Genomic DNA, 16,655 nt, shown 5'->3' with positions numbered 1-16,655 from the left:
CCTAAGATGAATAATGAACCATATAGACTTTTTTACTTTAGGAGCACAACAACTTAAAATTTGAACTGTTTGATCTGCAATGTTCTTAAATTTTAACTTTCTGCATTTAAATTTACTTGTTTTCAGACTGTCCAGGAATCTGAAGCCAAGCAATATTATTGCAAGAAACTGAAAGGCTTCCAAGAATAACATAGGATAAACTTGACTCATTACATTTACAAATGATCATTTGATTTGCTCACCATATAGTACTTACAAATTCCAATAGGACTGCACAGGAAGGTGTTGAGTTTTTCTCTGTTATCTTTATGTTTTCCAGTTGTTTTTTTATTTTGTATCCCTCTGAAATAAAATCCAAGTTCTTCGAAGATACTCAAGCTATGACTATTTGACATAGAGTTACTTCAAGTCAGCTACCCATACTTCTGTTTAAAGTTTCATATGGCTATCTCCAGAATTAGCCAAGTTCCTTAGATTTAAGATTATCACGTCTTTATTATTCATGAACTTGTCACTGTTGTACTTATCCACTCCAGATGAAATATCCAATTTATGAGCCAAAAAGCAAAGACAAAAAGAAAATTTCACATCTGAAGAGCATTCCTAAGCATCAGCATATACCGAGACACATAGCTATCTCAATACTACCATGCTGCTGGGAAACTGCAACATCTTAAATTTCCACGTAAATAAAAGATAAAAGGAAAAAAACTCTGTATTCTTTCAATGTCTTCATTTAGAAAAGCTGCCCCCACTGTGACATGAATAGGGCTGAGGTCAAAAATTCCTAAAACTTTTAATAAAGGTAAAAATAATTGCCATGAAACTTCAGCAATATTTAAACAGTAATTTGAAACTGCTGAAACTACTCAGTACACAAATCAAACATATCTTACAGTTTTGGCTGAAGAACACTAACAAGAGGGAGGAGTTGGGGAAAGGCAAAAATACCACCAGCTGAACACTTTAAACCAGGTATATCATCCGTTGAACCAAAATACTAAAAATGACTATGTTTCTTTTTAAGTAGCTTGTTAGAACTGTCACTACTATGAATTCACTTCAGAGATGATTCTTGACAATTTTAATAAACTTCTGGGGCAAAATTATCCAAAACATTGTAATTCCAAATGGCCACTTGAATATCCGGGCCTTTTACACAAAACCTAGATGATCTTCATATCTGAGTAATTCGATCACCTGTAAAAGTTATAAAAAACAAAAAACAAAAACAAATTACACACTGAGTTTTAACTTTGAACTAAAAATTAACCCCCATCTTAAAAAGTCAACCTCTGGAGAGAAATTCACTTCTGTATACTACTACTTGGGTCTGAAAAAAAGCTACGCCCAAGCAGGACCCAAAAAAGTCTACTGTAAGAAAAGGACTTCAGAATGGGGGTGGAGGAGGGATGTTATGGGAGGCAAGTATTAATTTCAACTGGGAAAGGGTGCGGATAAAATACAGGGGATTATATAAGCAAACATTCAAACCTTGTTATACTTTTTGAGTAGATATTATAACTATGAAACTGGCACACAACCTTATGAAAGGTCTCTATTCAATGTACCAAGGAAAATGAAGACAGGTGTGGTGCCACCAAACATTAGCTGATGAAACTTAAGAGAATGAGGAATATAAAGAGTAAGACGCTCCCTCCAAATTAGGATGTCTAAAAGAGGCACATTTTCCCACACGAAGGGCAGAAGTAGGTGGATGAGAAGTGGGGCAGGGACATTCCTTAAATTTGCCTGAGGGTAAGATTTCCCCAGCTTCCGAGTGCAGCAGGATAAAGGTGTCGGCTCCCATTTCTTTCAATTAAGAAAACAGGTTTCTCCCAACACTGAGGGGGTGGAAGGTACCGAGCTTTCTCGTAAACCACGTTAAGAGTGGCTCTCTCCGAAAACAGAGCAGGTCCCCTCAAGACCCCACAGGGCTCGGAGGGGCAAGGCAGCAGCACTCGATTCAAAACAGCTAGTGCCACGGACCTGGGAGAGGCGGGGAGAGCGGGCGCGCTACTGAAGAAACAACCCAAGGCCACAACTCGGCCTCGATTCCCTCAGCCCTCGGAGAGGGGTAGTGGTGCCAGAGGAGGCGGGGCGTGCGCGCGAGGTAGGAGGAAGACCGAACACGGAGGGCGTCGGACCCGTCCCAGCCTCCGCCAAACACCCCCCAGCCGCCAAGGCTAAGCCACCCACCTCCTCCCCACAACCGCCACCTCCGCTCCCCCGGAACGAGGCAACACCTAAAGGGGCCTCCCGGTGCCGTCCTTCCCTCTGTCTCCTTGCTCTCCGCTCCCTCCCCCAGATCCGCGGGCAGCCCATACCTCGCGCCGCCAACGCCGCTCTAGACCCCTCAAACCCCAACGCCGACACGGGCACCCTCCCTCCTCCCCCAGACTCCGGCGCGAAGCACAGAGGACGATGTTACCTTCTGCCACACCAGAAGTGCCCCTGGCCTGGGGGTGCCGCTGCGCTCGATCCCGAGAGGAGGTTTTCGGTACTTTGAATAATCCCCCTTTGCCGCTTTTCCCTCCCCCACAACCAGTCTCAGTCCCAAAATGGCGCCGACCCGATCCGCAATGTTCTGGGCCAAGTCTCGCGAGATGGTGGATGGCGAAGCGGGGAAGGAACTAAAGAGGTTGAGGAGAAGGGGGAGGAAAGGCGGGGGCGACGAAAAGAAGGAGGGAAGAAAGGGTGTGTGCTAGTAGAAGCGGTGCGAACAAACCTACTGGGCGGGGCAGCAAGGAGGAGCGCCTCCACCAGAGAACCTTCTGGCCCAGGCAACCGCTCACGCCCCGGCCAAAGAAGCTCCACCCTCTACGTAGGGGCGGCTGGCGGGAGGGAATGAGGGCGGGGTTATGTATGGAGGCGGGGCTCCGAGGAGGCACTGGAGGCCAGGGCGCGCGGGGGGCGGTGGCTCCGCGCGGTGACGTCAGGAGCAGCTGGAGTCGGGGATTACCCCCTGCTGCTGACGTGAGGATGGTGAACAATCGGGAAAGGTCGGTGGAAGGGGGAATTCCCCGCCGCTCCCACAGGAGCCCCTCCTCCCTCCCTTCTCCCCCAGCCCCGGGCCGCCCCGCAGCCTGAGATGGTGGGGTTGCCCGAAGGGCGGGAGGGGAGGGCTGCTCCAGGAGGCAGCCGCGCGGGCCTCAGTGGCGCGCGCCGCGGCGTCTACCCTGACTCCGAGATGCCGCGGCGCGCGCCGCTCGCCAGGTACGGCGCTCGGGCCTGGGCGGATGAGAGATCACATGCTCGCCTCTACACAGCCCTGGGCGGGCGGAGCGCTAGCCGTGCTGGCGCCGGGCTAATTGGGTGCCTGAAGCAATGGATCCACCGTCGTATGCAAATACGAGAGCGTGTCGGACATAAATCATATATACGGGAGGCCAGTAGCTGAGGGATCGAGACTCGCTCGTTGGGAGCTAAGCCCAGATTCTCAAAGGATAAATATGGCTGCTGGATATAATGGTGCTAATTATCATTTTTTATTTGTATTAAATCTACAGTAGCTGACAATTATTTCAACAGTGTCTCAGTCTCACACAGCCCGGGCGATTTTTAAAATGAATTTTGTACTTACAGTTCTCTGATTGCGATACCTTTCGCGTTATAACTGAAGTCTCCCTTTAAAACCTGTGAAGTTAGCCTTACAAGAGGAAGAAAAGTAGCTACGTATATGTGCTGAGAGGGAATGTGAGGGGGGAGGGTTTCTTGAGGGAAAATGCAGAAAATAAAAAGTACTTGGCTCTTTGCTCTTCCCCAAGCCACAAAGGTTTCATACACAGAAACTTTATGATCCTTTTACATGCATTATGGGGTTTGCAGTTTAATGGATTACTAAAACCTCTTGGAAAGAATGGTTGAATTTACATACACTCACCAAAAATTACACCTCCCAATCTTATTTTAGTCGTCATGGGAGGTGGACACTTTCGCTGAGTGCGAAGGAAAGAGAAGTAACACTTGCTGAATGCCTTGTCCTTGCCAGACACTTCTTTAATCCTAAATCAATCTCTTAAATGGGTGTTATTTTCCTCATTTTGCAGATGAGGAAATTGGTCAAGTCGAGTAATGTCCTTGAGGTGGTTACCTAACATGCAAGTTGGGTGCCACAATTTTCCTGTACCAGACAAACTCAAGTATATTTGGGTCTTAATCCGCTTACTTTCAACCGCACCACATTGCTTCTGTAGAAGTAACTTAAGTATTGGGACAGGACCTACTTCTGCTTCTATTTCTAAGCAAGATATTAATTAAAGAAACAAAGGAAAATATTGATAATTTGAACACATACAAATTGTGCTCTTCCTATGGCAAAAAACAAAGTTAAAAAACAAATACAGCAGTGAAATGGAGAAACAATTGTAACATGTATGACATTTTAATATTTAATTAGATATACTTGGTTACTATTCTTAATATCTAATGTTTGATTTACATGATAAGTATATCAAGAGCTCTTATAAATCATTAAGAAAAAATCAACTTTTAAAAAGTAACGGGACATGAACAAGCTAGTCATGTATTTGTCAATAATTATACGAAAAGATGCTCTACCTTACTCGAAATCAGAAAAAAATTAAAATAAAACTAACGATATACCACCTTTTAACCTAGCCAATTGGCAAAGACTTAAAAAGAATAAAACCTAGATGAAGGTATAAGGAATAGGCATTTGCATTATTCATATCAAGAATCGAAATCTGTATAGCTTTTCTGGAACAGTGTGGCTTTCATTTAAAACAAAAGTCATTAAAATAAGATCCCCTTTGCCCAGCTATTCTATATCTTAGAATTTATTTTAATAAAATAATAGGAAAGATGTCCAACAATTTATAAAGATACTCACTGATAAATTGCTTATAACTACAAAAAATTGGAAACAATCCAAATGCCTATAAATAAAGGCACTGGGTAAATAAATAAATTATGGTACATCTATAGATAGACTATGAAGCCATTAAAAATGATGATGTACTTTTTTGTAAGAAAAAAAAAGTCACATGAAAAGATGTTCACAGAACACCGGTAAGAAAAATAAGAGAAAAAAAAAGCTAGAAGAAAAAAATAAGAGGTAGGTTACAAAACTGTCTATATAATGTCCTATTTTTGTCAAATAAAAAAGTATATATCAAAAGGAAGTCTGAATAGGTACAAATGTTACCAATGCTTATTTCTAGGCGGCAGAATAATAGAGGATCTTTGTTCTTTGTACCTGTTAAGGGCCTATGTTACTTTTCTAATTAAATACAAGAACCTGTCTCCAACCAGTAACATGTTTTCCCTTAATTCGTTTTAATTCATTTAGTGAAATCTAAAACAAGGATTTATCGTATAATAGATTCTTTTATTAATGAGCATAACATTTTGGTAGTTTGAAAGAAGAGGACATTTTTTTAGCCAAACTCATACGCAAGAATTTTTAATGAAATAAAATAGTTTGATAAGTCTCTCAAGGTTTTATAGATATTAGCCACAAAGAGATTACATAACTTGCTCCAAAATAATGTTAGCCCACATATACAATGCTGTATTCATTTCCAACTTATTTGTAAAAGTGAAAAGCAGAAAACCTAAAGATATGTACTTTAAAAAGTAATAGCCACCCTGAAACCAACAAAGAAAAAAAAGGAATAGAGTACTATGCAGCTGTTGAAAAGAATAAAGTAGACAAATACATACTAACATGCGAAGATGTTCAATATGTTTTTTAAGAGACAAAAGAATGTGGTAAAACAATATCTAGCATCATTATTGTTATTTTTAAGTGTATATTTATATAGAAATAGACAATGCCTAAAGAATAACTTTAATATTTATCAAATCAGGGTTATTTTGTTTTATACACTGCTGTTCTATTGAAATATAGTATTTTAGAATAATTTAATGTTTAAAACTTACTTGCCCAAAAATCTGCAACAATTGAAGAGCAGAATAAAATATTTGTATAGGAAAGCTTGACTCTTTCAAAATTATATCCAGTGTCCATTTTCCGTGTTCCCATTTTATGGTCCTGTGCTTAGCTCTATGATTAATTATCTACCATTTTATCTCTACCTTAATCCTGAAAAGGTGTCCAGGACCTTCCTTATCGTTCCTCCTACATTTGTGATAACACTAGATTGTAATTGCCAATTTTTTTTACTTGCCTCTACCACTGGTCTAAAAGATCCTTGAGAACAGCGACTATGTCTTCTATTTATTCATAGCAACTAGTGCAGTTTCAGCCATGGTGTAAATTCTCCAGTATTTGTTAAATACATGACTTCCCCACCTTTAGTCTGTTTTAGCCATGCACTACCTGCAGTTCTCAGAGTTTCCCTTGTTCTTGATCATTCTATACAAATGTTATTCCCTTTATAGATTGCCTTTCTCCTCCCCACTCTCTAGTTTGCAAATTTGTATTCTTCTCCCTAGAAACCCTTTTCAAATAACAAGTGAACAACAATCAGGTAAAGCTCAGAACGTCCTTCCTTGAACTTTAACATGGTTATACACTCACTTGTATTACTATTTGTTCTCCTGTCAGCCCCCTTGTCTAGAAGGTGAGACCCTGGTCAGGGACACTGTTCTATTCATCCCCTGCCTCTAAACCAATGCTCAGCTCATAGAAGGTCCTCAGTAAATATGACTGGCTGGCTGGATGACTAAAGCCTCCAAAACCCATTCAGCTCCTGTTCCCATGCACCAGCACAGCCTGACCAGCCTCTGAGGTCACTGCCAAGGTGCAGAAGTTCTCTCTTATTCTCTGTCACTGGCAATTGTGGTCCTGCTATTACACTCATGGTTCACAGATAATCCGAGCTAAGGATCAAATACCTCACTTGGGAGAAAATCAGAACTCACAGACAGCCTTTCACCTTCATATAATCAAAAATATTTGCACACCCCTCTTCTTTCTGGGAAGTTTCACGGTTTTGTGCTGATCCGTTTAACGGATTCAATAATTTCAAAAAGGAGAGCCCATGCCTATTTTATTTACTGCTGTGTCCCCAATGCCTGGCACAATACTGGACACAGAATAGGTATTCCATATATGCTACCTGGATGCATAAAGGACTGGATAGTGAAAAAACATTTTGAAGAGAAATGTTTCCGGAAGAAACTTGCTCTACCAGAAAAAAAAAAGATTTCTTTTTAATTAAAAAAAAATGTGATGTAGGGCCGGCCCGGTAGCTCAGGTGGTTAGAGCGCCATGCTCCTAACTCCCGAGGCTGCCGGTTCGATTCCCACATGGGCCAGTGGGCTCTCAACCACAAGGTTGCCAGTTCGATTCTCGAGTCCCGCAAGGGATGGTGGGCTCTGCCCCTGCAACTAAGGTTGAACACAGCACCTTGAGCTGAGCTGCCTCTGGGATGGCTCAGTTGGTTGGAGTGCATCCTCTCAACCACAAGGTTGCCGGTTTGACTTCCGCAAGGGATGGTGGCTGCAACCCCCTGAAACTAGCAACGGCAACTGGACCTGGAGCTGAGCTGCGCCCTCCACAACTAAGACTGAAAGGACAACAACTTGAAGCTGAACGGCACCCTCCACAACTAAGATGAAAGGACAACAACTTGACTTGGAAAAATGTCCTGGAAGTACACACTGTCCCCCAATAAAAGTCCTGTTCCCCTTTCACAATAAAAATCTTAAAAAAAAAAAATGTGATGTAACAAATGAAAAATGATAGAATATAATTTTAACTTTGAAAAGATCTGTGTCTTCTTTAATCATGATGACATCTGATGATAAATTGATCAATAAATTTGGTGTTCATTAACATCAATTTTAAGCATAAAAGTAGTACGTACTTGGAGAAAGCTTAACAGACACAGAAGAGTATAAACAAATGAAATTGCTTATAATCCACCGCCCGGAAATGATGGCTCTTAAATATTAATGTATTCATTTCACATATTTCTTCTTTGCATGTTGTAGCTCTGTGTCATGGTGTATGACAGCTTTATATTCGATTTTTATTTTGTGTGTTCTAAAATTCCCCATATTTAAAACTTCTTTATTTTATCTGTGTTCCATTTTAAGATAGCTTAACATTTGATTTCTTAATTTAAAACATTTTAATGCTAGTCCTTATGATCTCTTTATTTTAACACAATAAGAATGGTTACTGTTTGAGCCACTTTTCTAACCTGCCTTCCCCTAGAAAAGTTTCGTGATCCTATTACGTTCTGCTCAATTTAACCCATAATTATAAATTTAAATTTACCAAGCATTTTCTCCTTTTTGATGAGTTTTTAAATTGTACCTAGAACTAATTACTGAAGAATTGACCACTTACTTCTTAATCAAAACAAATTAGTTGGCAGCTATTCCTCCAGGCTCCAGTTATGGGTGGCCCAGTTTCCCTAATTGGCACTTGGATCTCTCTGCTCTCCTTCTGTACTAGGAGGTCTGGAGGAACTCCATTAGCATGAGTACAGTTGCCAGCAAAATTTTTAAAATGTTCTTCCAATATGGGGCTTCCAAACACATCCTCTTTTTGTATGGCACTTATAATTCATACCTACAGCAGGAATATAAACATCTAAATTATTGTAGATAAGGTGAAGAGTACGTTTGTAGTGTTTTAAACGGATCTGTGGTCTATTTCAATATGTGGAATGCTCTATTAACTCTGGAAATGGAATACAAGGAACCCTAGAGGTGTAATTGCCTCCACCCCCTGTACTTTGTTACAGACTGGGTAACATAAGGAGAAACTGAGTCCAGAGCTAGACTTCTTTGCTACTTCTTGATTCTAGGTACAATAAACTTGGGAGACACTACTCAAAAATATCTCGTTGGTGGAATTTCCTAGTATTTATTCTCTTAGGTTTCCAAGTTCATCTTCCACTTTTGACTCTGGATACCCATTTTATGACAGGAAATCCATCGTGCACATTAGTAACTTTATTGAATCAGGAGCTTTCCAGTGCCACTGAGTGGCAACCCTCCAAACAATTCTACTTAAATGCATTAATGCCTCTCACAACACTGAGCCTAATTGCCTAGTGAGTATATAGGGACACAAGCTAAATGTCATGATCAAACCCAATCAAAGGATATCAGATATGGAAGTAAAACTGAAGATGTCTCATTGTAATACCTAGTATTAAGTCTTTTAGTTTTAGGGTTAGAGTAATCATAGATCATTTCACCTTTACTGAGACTAGAAACTATGTTCACACTAACTGGCTTTGTTAAAATTTATAGAAATTAATATCATAATAGTTTATGTTATGATAGTGTCTTTGATTATATTTTTACCTTTTCTTCCTTTTTAATTATGAACATAATACAAGCTTTTTATAAAAATATAAATAATAGAAAAGTGTATAAATTAGAAACAAAATCCTATTATACTTCCAGAGTTAAACTTTGTTTGTTGTGATCCTTCTAGATTTTTTCCTATGCATACATATGTCATACACACCATATATATTTTAATAAAATTGGTCTACACATACTAGTCTGCAATCTGTTTTTGCAGCTTAATAATAAATAGAACATCTTTCCATGTTAGTACACTTAGCACTAACTTATTATTTTTAGATTGTGTAATCATTGAAAGAATTTACCTTATATTATTTAACTAGTACCTTCTGGAAGGACTTTCAGGTTGTATGTAATTTTCCTCCTGTAAACCATATAGCCATGAATGTTTGTGATTTAGAGAGTGTGTTGGGAAAGGAAGGAGAGGGAAGTGGTGGAAAAATTATGGGTAATATGCCAGTGGGTGAATCATTGAGCCAAGGATGGTAGTTTTAAGAGGAAGATTTGGCAAGATAACATTATTTATTGAGCACGTTATGATGAACTAGGTTCTAGTTAGATGTGATTTATGCTGCCATTTCTCTTAATAGTGTTACTATTTTTACGTTAATAGATTCAGATTAATCTGGATTCCACATGGTGGAAACAGCACAGGCTTTGGAGTTAGACAGTCCTGGGCTTGAATACTAGTTCAGTTCCATTCAGATTTTTCCTGTACTGTGGTGCTGTTCTGTTTCCTGTACTATCTGTTGAGGATACAGAAATGATTAAGACATAATTTGTCCTCTAAATTCTTACAGCTTGAGGAATAAAACTGGCATTATATGTATTTTGTTCACGGCTGTGCCCTCCAGTGCCTAGAACAAGTGCCTAGCAATAGTAACCGCTCAATATTTGCCACGGGAATGAATTTTAAGACTTTGTGCCAAGTGCTACCTTAGTAGAGGCATGTACAGAATGCTATGAAGTGTCTTTCCAGAAGAAGCCTTTAAAAAACAGTCTGGCGAGTCGAACAGAAATCCAGGAGGGAAGGGCCTTCTAGTTAGAAGCTTTGCACAACCAGAGGTGCAAGGATGAAATAAGCCAGAGGAAGGCATTTCCAAAGCTGTGAAAAGAAGCGACTGCCACCACACAGACTTCTGGGAACTGAGAGAGGGCTGCAAATAACACAGAGGCCACATCACAGGGCCTTGAGCTGTGCTAGGGAGATTGGGTGTTTATCCTTACGGCTTTGGAGGGTCTTTTATTTTAAGCACGAGAAGATGTGATTGGATTCGTACTTTACAAAGGGCCTTCTTGTTGTGATCCTTTAGAGAAGAGATTAGGACAATGAAACTCCAGGAAGAGAAAAAAGCTAAAAAGGTTATTGCAGTAATCTAGGTGAAAGCTGATGGTAGCTGAGACCTCACTGGCCATCTTTTGGTTTTCCTAGACAACGAGATTCTCTTCCATGAGGTCTAACACACCACAACTGTGTGAAGGATCATCTCATAAACTGTTCCTTCTGGCAGAAACACATTCGCTCTCCACTTTCTGCCACCAGTTCCTACAAGCTTCCAAGTCTCAGCCTAAATGTCACTTCTTTAGGCAGCTTTCCCTGACGCCCTAACATTCCCTGTACTCTCCCTTATAGCCCTGTCATAATTATAAACAGTCATTTATGATTATGTGTTTTGATGTATGCCTTACCCACTGGACTCTAGATTTCATGAGGGATTGAGTGAGTGAATAAGTGAACGGGCAGGGAGAGAACAGATTCAAGAGTGGATAAAAGAGAATGTTTTCTTTAAATGTTTGTGATCAGGCCAGGAAAAAGGCAGTGATTACACCTGGTTTCTAATTTGGTCACTTGGGTGGATGTTGGTGGCATTCCCTCAGTTAGGAAACCGAGGCAGAAACAGTTAAGTGGAAGATGGAAATCACAAGTTCCGTCTGGGATGTGCAGTGCGTACGAATCTCAGGCAACAAACTTAAGTGGGCAAGAAATAAAATTCAGCTAAGTTTCCATAATAAGCCCTATATCCCAATGTTAACCTTACTCATCTCCAGCGCTCACTCCAGTAACAGCTAAGGCTCCAGATGATCTTGGTCAAAAAATATGCTCCTTCACTCTTAGAGTTACTTGGCATCTATTATATTTATGTCTGTCTCCCCTTGGTTTTCTTTTCTTTTCTTTCGAATTTTCTCAGTCTTTCCAGGCCATAAAAATTACTAAAGCAAAGTTGGTCACAGCTGTTTGACAATGTGTATCATGATTCCAACAGAAGTAAATGTGCTTGTAAATCTGAGCATGAGTGATTCTGATTAGAAATAATGAGATGATTTCTAACAGAAAGAAATGTATTTAATATTGGAATAGATAGCAGATTAGTTTGAGAAGGTACCATCTTTTAAATCATCAAAACTTGGAAGGAGTTTAAAGTGGAGACCTTTTGGGGGTGAGGGCAAGGGGCTGGCTGGCCAGCAGTTCTTGCCCTCTTTTCTGAAAACAGAATGCTGGTTTCTTGAGGGAATCCATATTCTGTATAGTATGAGTGGGACTGACCCCAACCCATTACCCGTTCCTCCCCTGCCCACTCAGTTCCTAGTGTGGTCGTGTGTCCTAGACCTGCCTAGAATACTAGCTCCATGACCACAGTATTGATTTGGGCACCTGACTCAAGCTGGGCCATCAGAACCTTCTCCGAGACTTTTCTGTGAATGCTATCAGGAAGACGTTCTCTTTCTACTGGGATTACTAACATGGAAAGTGTGTAAGTTTGAAATTTCCAGCGGAAAAAACTCTGAAATTTCCATCTGCCCTACCATGTAGCTTTAAGAGATAAACATAATCAGAGCTCTAACATTCTTTGAGTCCTTGGATTTCGTCCTTCCTGAAGCAATGGACCATCTCCGGACTTCACAGTAATGCAAGCAGATAAACTTCCTTCAACTGTTTTACTAGCTTGTGCTGGGTTCTGTCACTTTCAGTGTAAGGAATACCTATGAATTAGGGTCTTCATCCTATAAGGTGACTGATACTATGAAGTGTTTTCTTTCAACCATGATATCCAAAAGTGATTGTGAAAGACCTTCAGTTTCTGGTAAAGGAACTGGCCATCTTAAACACCAATGGGGGTAAGTGCAACAATTCTGGTGTTTTTCTCTCTTATTGTGTCAACACTATGGCTAGCCCAAAGAAGAATCAAATTCACTCTATCTATAAATAAGTTTCCCTCTAAAGCAGGATCCCTTTTGTGGAAAATAATTGAAAAGGAAGCAATTTATCCTATCCAATTTACCTCTATCGTCCAGGGCAGAAGCTCTTTGCACTTCAGCAGAATGAAAAGGGAATCTGAGAAAGACTCTGGGAAGTCTCCTTACAGTTAGTATTCTTTTCTACTGCAAAGGATGAAGTCAGCCAAACTTCTAGAAGTGTAAAGTGATATAGGCGAAGGAAGGCAATCACTTTAGAGGGAAAAAGTTGGTGACTCAGAGAGTGAGAGAACAGTAGAATTGGAATGAGAAAATAAAACTGGATACGAGAGAAAGAAAACTAACACAGGAAAATAGCCTTAGGATTGTCTTTGTTGTACTTTAACTTACAGACAGAAACTTGATTTACCAATAGCATAATCATTCATTCATTTAAAAAGTAATCATACGAAGCCTACATTGACCGAGGCACCAGGCTAAATGCTGACGATGCAACAAATAAGACACCTGTGACTCCATCTGTATTTATAAAAGTAAAAATTTGATTGTAAGAAGGAAAAACAAATGAATGTTAAACATCCAATATATTGTGGTGGTGTTCTCCCCACTACCCAAACTCTCTGGGCAATGAGCAAAGGGAGGACGGTGCTTAGGTCATCCTTAAAACAATGAAGAGGGAAGCTTGGAGGACATAAGATGCCAGACTCAGGCCCAAAAGTTTCAAGGCTGTGGTGTCCTGCTTTTCTGACAATAGAGCAGACTGTGTTGGGAATGGCCTGTACCCAAATTTTGGTAAGGCAGAGGATGGATGAGTTACCCATGAGCCAGATGTGGCCTTACTTAGTGAAGGGAGCTGGACTTGACCCAAGAAGAACACCTGGAACGGTGTGATGACTCCAACAGAGAGGTGGATAGTTGGAAACCCCTGAAAATCATCAAAGAGGAACAAAGCTGGAGACTAAAGTGGGAAGGACAGATTATAATCAGTAATACACTGTTGCAACAGGGAAGAGTCCAGTGTGAACTGAACTGAAATGAACTTCAATTTATACAGAGGTGGCTCGGCACTTTAAAGGGAGAAAGAGGGACGAGGGAGCAGGGAGAGTAGGGGTTCGGTAGAGTCAAGAAAGTGAAACATTTCAGAAAGCTGGGGAGGGGTTTAGTCCTTGTGAAACCCATCTGCGTTTGTTAACTGGCCCTTATCAAAGTTGGACTTCTACCCTCCCACAGATACTGGGAGACTGAAGCCTATCTTCAAGTGCTGGCTGAAACAAACTGTTCTTTGGGCAGCATTGAATTTTCTCAGGCAGACACTTTAAGGGGGGCTAGGGTTATCCTGGGGATGTGGCCTTGAGCTCTTGGAAACTATGTTCGTGTTTGTTCAAGTCTTTATTGGCCAAGGCTGAGGCCTAGTCAAGAAAGGGCTCACAGGTGCCTGGTGAGAGTTAAGTCAAGGAGAGAATTTTTGTCAAAACCAGGGTCCAAGGGAGGCACATGTGGCCAGATAGAGAAGCCAATAGGAGCCTACAATATGGTTTTTAAGGTTAGGCATTCCCAAAATGGGAAGGGTTTGCAAAGTATGTAGAAAGGCACTGTGGGAGACAATCAGCATTGGAAATCTGTCTAATCTAGAGGGCGCCAATAACAGATTACGACTGTGTAAGACCTTTCTGACCCTTATTCCTGTTTCCTCTCCCCATCCCCACTCTAAATAAAACAGGAGGAGGCAATGCAACCTAAAAATTGAGGGCACGGGAGTAGAAAATAGAGAAGGAACTGACTATTACCCCCACCACCCACCAAAGGTTTAAAGCCTGAAAGTAATTGAGCTTGGTGGTGGGGAGAACTTGAATTCGTGAGAGCTTGGAATATAGGTTATTAGACTGGACTGGCCTTTTTATTATCTAAAATGACAGTAAAAGTACTATGTAAAATGCCCAAGATTTTATCCTGAGACAAAAAACATTCTAGAAAAAGGGTTTAAATGCACAAGACTGGGAAGGAAAAAGGTTGTTTTCTGTTTGCATCCTATCAAGTCTAATTTATTTATTAAACTATTCATACACTGTCCTCCATTATCTCATCTTCCAATATCTCCTAAGAATGAGTCCATTTGCATATACGAAAGTACATGGTGCTTCTGCAAATATTTATGCTTATCTGTAGATCTCCTGGTTTTCATCATCTTCTGAAAGACATCTATTTATCCCAAAGTGAAGAGCTCTCAAACTAAGGCCAGTGGGTCCTAGCTCTACATATCTACACCCTCGTCCCTTTCATAGTAATAAATCTTTTGTGTTGCCCCTTTACTATAATAAACTGGAATTTATAATGAAACACAAAGTTCAATGTGTAAATCAGAGTTTCACTGGAATGCATAATGAAGTAGTCATATGTTCGTACTGTTAAAAAACAAGACAAGAGGCCCAAAATGGAGTCGCTTATGCTAAGCCCCACATCACCCAACCAAGACTTAACTTATTGTGGTTTTAGCACTCCCAGAAATGGAATCTTAAACCAGTACCTCAGGAATCTCCCCTGATCAGCACTACATCTGCCTGAAAGACTCCTGCCATCACCTAAAAGAAAGTAACTGCAATAACCAACTTGGGTTTTTCTTTTTTTTTTTCTTTTTTTGCTTAATATGACTTCCTCATTCCCGCTCCCTTTTGCCTAGAAGTTTTTCATTTTGTACAGCTCCCCAGAGCTCCTTTCTATCGCTACATTGGATGCGTCTGATTCTAATAATTTTTTGCATAAATAAACTTTAAGTTTTTAATATGCCTCAGTTTATCTTTTAAGAGTTTCCATATGTAGAACCATTGGCTATAAAAGCTACAAATGCAGACTAAAACAACTATGTTATATTTATTTAAATAACATTAGCTGACATGTTACTAACTGTATTATTTTCTAAAGTTCTGAATGTACCTTGGTAAAGTTTTCCATAAAAGGAAGTACAATTTTCCTTCAGTTTGTTCAGTACTTGCATTCCTAGCAAATGTAATGCACGTAAAAGCCAAGCAAGAAATACTTAGTGTTTATCTTTTAAAAGAAGTTAACATGACTAAATTTTTAAAAATTATTTATTTTTTCATTTACAATTGACATTCAGTATTTACATTAGTTTCAGTTGTACAACATAGTGGTTAGACATTTATATTTAACTTGACTAAATTCAAGTTTACTAAATGCTATCTTTGTAACAATCAAAAACACCCTCACAAATTCCCAGATCACTCTGGGAACACCCGTCAGTGTTGTTACAGTGTGCAGTGTGCTGGTTTGTGAAGGTCACCCACTCCCACTTCTCCCTTAGGCCTTCTCAGTTCCCGCTTATTCCTCCCTCCTACCTTTTCTGCTACAGGGGAATTCCTGGACTTAAGAGACATCCCTTTACTGTATTTTCTTTCAGAAATTCTAATGAAATAAGATCTCTTGATCTGATCACGTAATAAAGCTAAATCTTGATTAAATTTTGGATGCTCAAAAACTCCCCAAGTCAGTCATGTCCTCAACCATTCTTTTGGAGTGATTTTGTTTTTAGAGAATTATCTCTCTATTTTTGGGGACTCTCCTGTAGAAAATCCCTGAACCATCCTGACTGGCCCTATTACAAATTTACAAGACTCCCATCTCCAGGCTCTGTGACTTTTCTTAGGTCAGCTTCTCCCATTTCCCTCAGCACTGATCCCCAATCCTTACCACTTTCTTTAAGCCTTCTAACCAATCCATCACTGAAAAACTCCATCACTGAAAAACTCAGTTCCTACCTCACTGAAATAATTAAAGTTATACAATCCTTCCATTTCCTTGTCTCTCTCACTTGCCAAAACAACTTTCTATAGCAGCATGTATCCTAGCACCTCGTTAAGAAGGAAAAATAACAGAGACCCAAGATGGAGTGCTGAATGAAGTTTTACTGCCAAGCAGGGGGATCCCAATTCAGCTGAGTGTGGCCTCTAGGGGATGAGTTTTGGGAAGAGAGAAAATGGAGTAGTATTTTTAAAGCCAGAAAAACCACAAACGTCTCTATCCTGTACTAGGAAAGTGTTGCTATGAGCAAGCACTGGGCAGGGCTGATAGAGCTCCTCTGCATTTGTGGGGTTCCTGCCTCAGGACTATAACTTCCAGCTGCCTGTTGATGTATAAAATGTCCAAACCTGTACAGAATTTTTCATTTGAGCCAAACTAATCACATG

The 16,655-nt window shown here is 40.2% G+C and overlaps 1 protein-coding gene across 3 annotated transcripts in view; it reads right to left on the bottom strand.

Annotated features, from left to right (window-relative positions):
- GPBP1 (GC-rich promoter binding protein 1) overlaps nucleotides 1-2,680 on the bottom strand; it is a 69,413-nt gene extending 66,733 nt beyond the window's left edge. Inside the window, exons 1-2 of one of the 3 annotated variants that reach the window (XM_033110403.1) lie at nucleotides 2,432-2,680; nucleotides 257-1,200 (exon numbers count right to left, since the gene is read on the bottom strand). The gene's annotated coding sequence lies outside the window, so the exon portion shown is untranslated. Of the gene's footprint in view, nucleotides 1-242; nucleotides 1,201-2,431 lie in introns of those variants that run through there. The other 2 variants (XM_033110402.1, XM_033110401.1) reach the window with 2 other exon arrangements.
- Nucleotides 2,681-16,655: the final 13,975 nt, after the last annotated feature.

Source organism: Rhinolophus ferrumequinum, chromosome 7, assembly GCF_004115265.2.
Source record: "Rhinolophus ferrumequinum isolate MPI-CBG mRhiFer1 chromosome 7, mRhiFer1_v1.p, whole genome shotgun sequence".
NCBI lineage: Eukaryota > Metazoa > Chordata > Mammalia > Chiroptera > Rhinolophidae > Rhinolophus > Rhinolophus ferrumequinum.
This window is presented reverse-complemented; position numbering and strand designations above follow the sequence as displayed.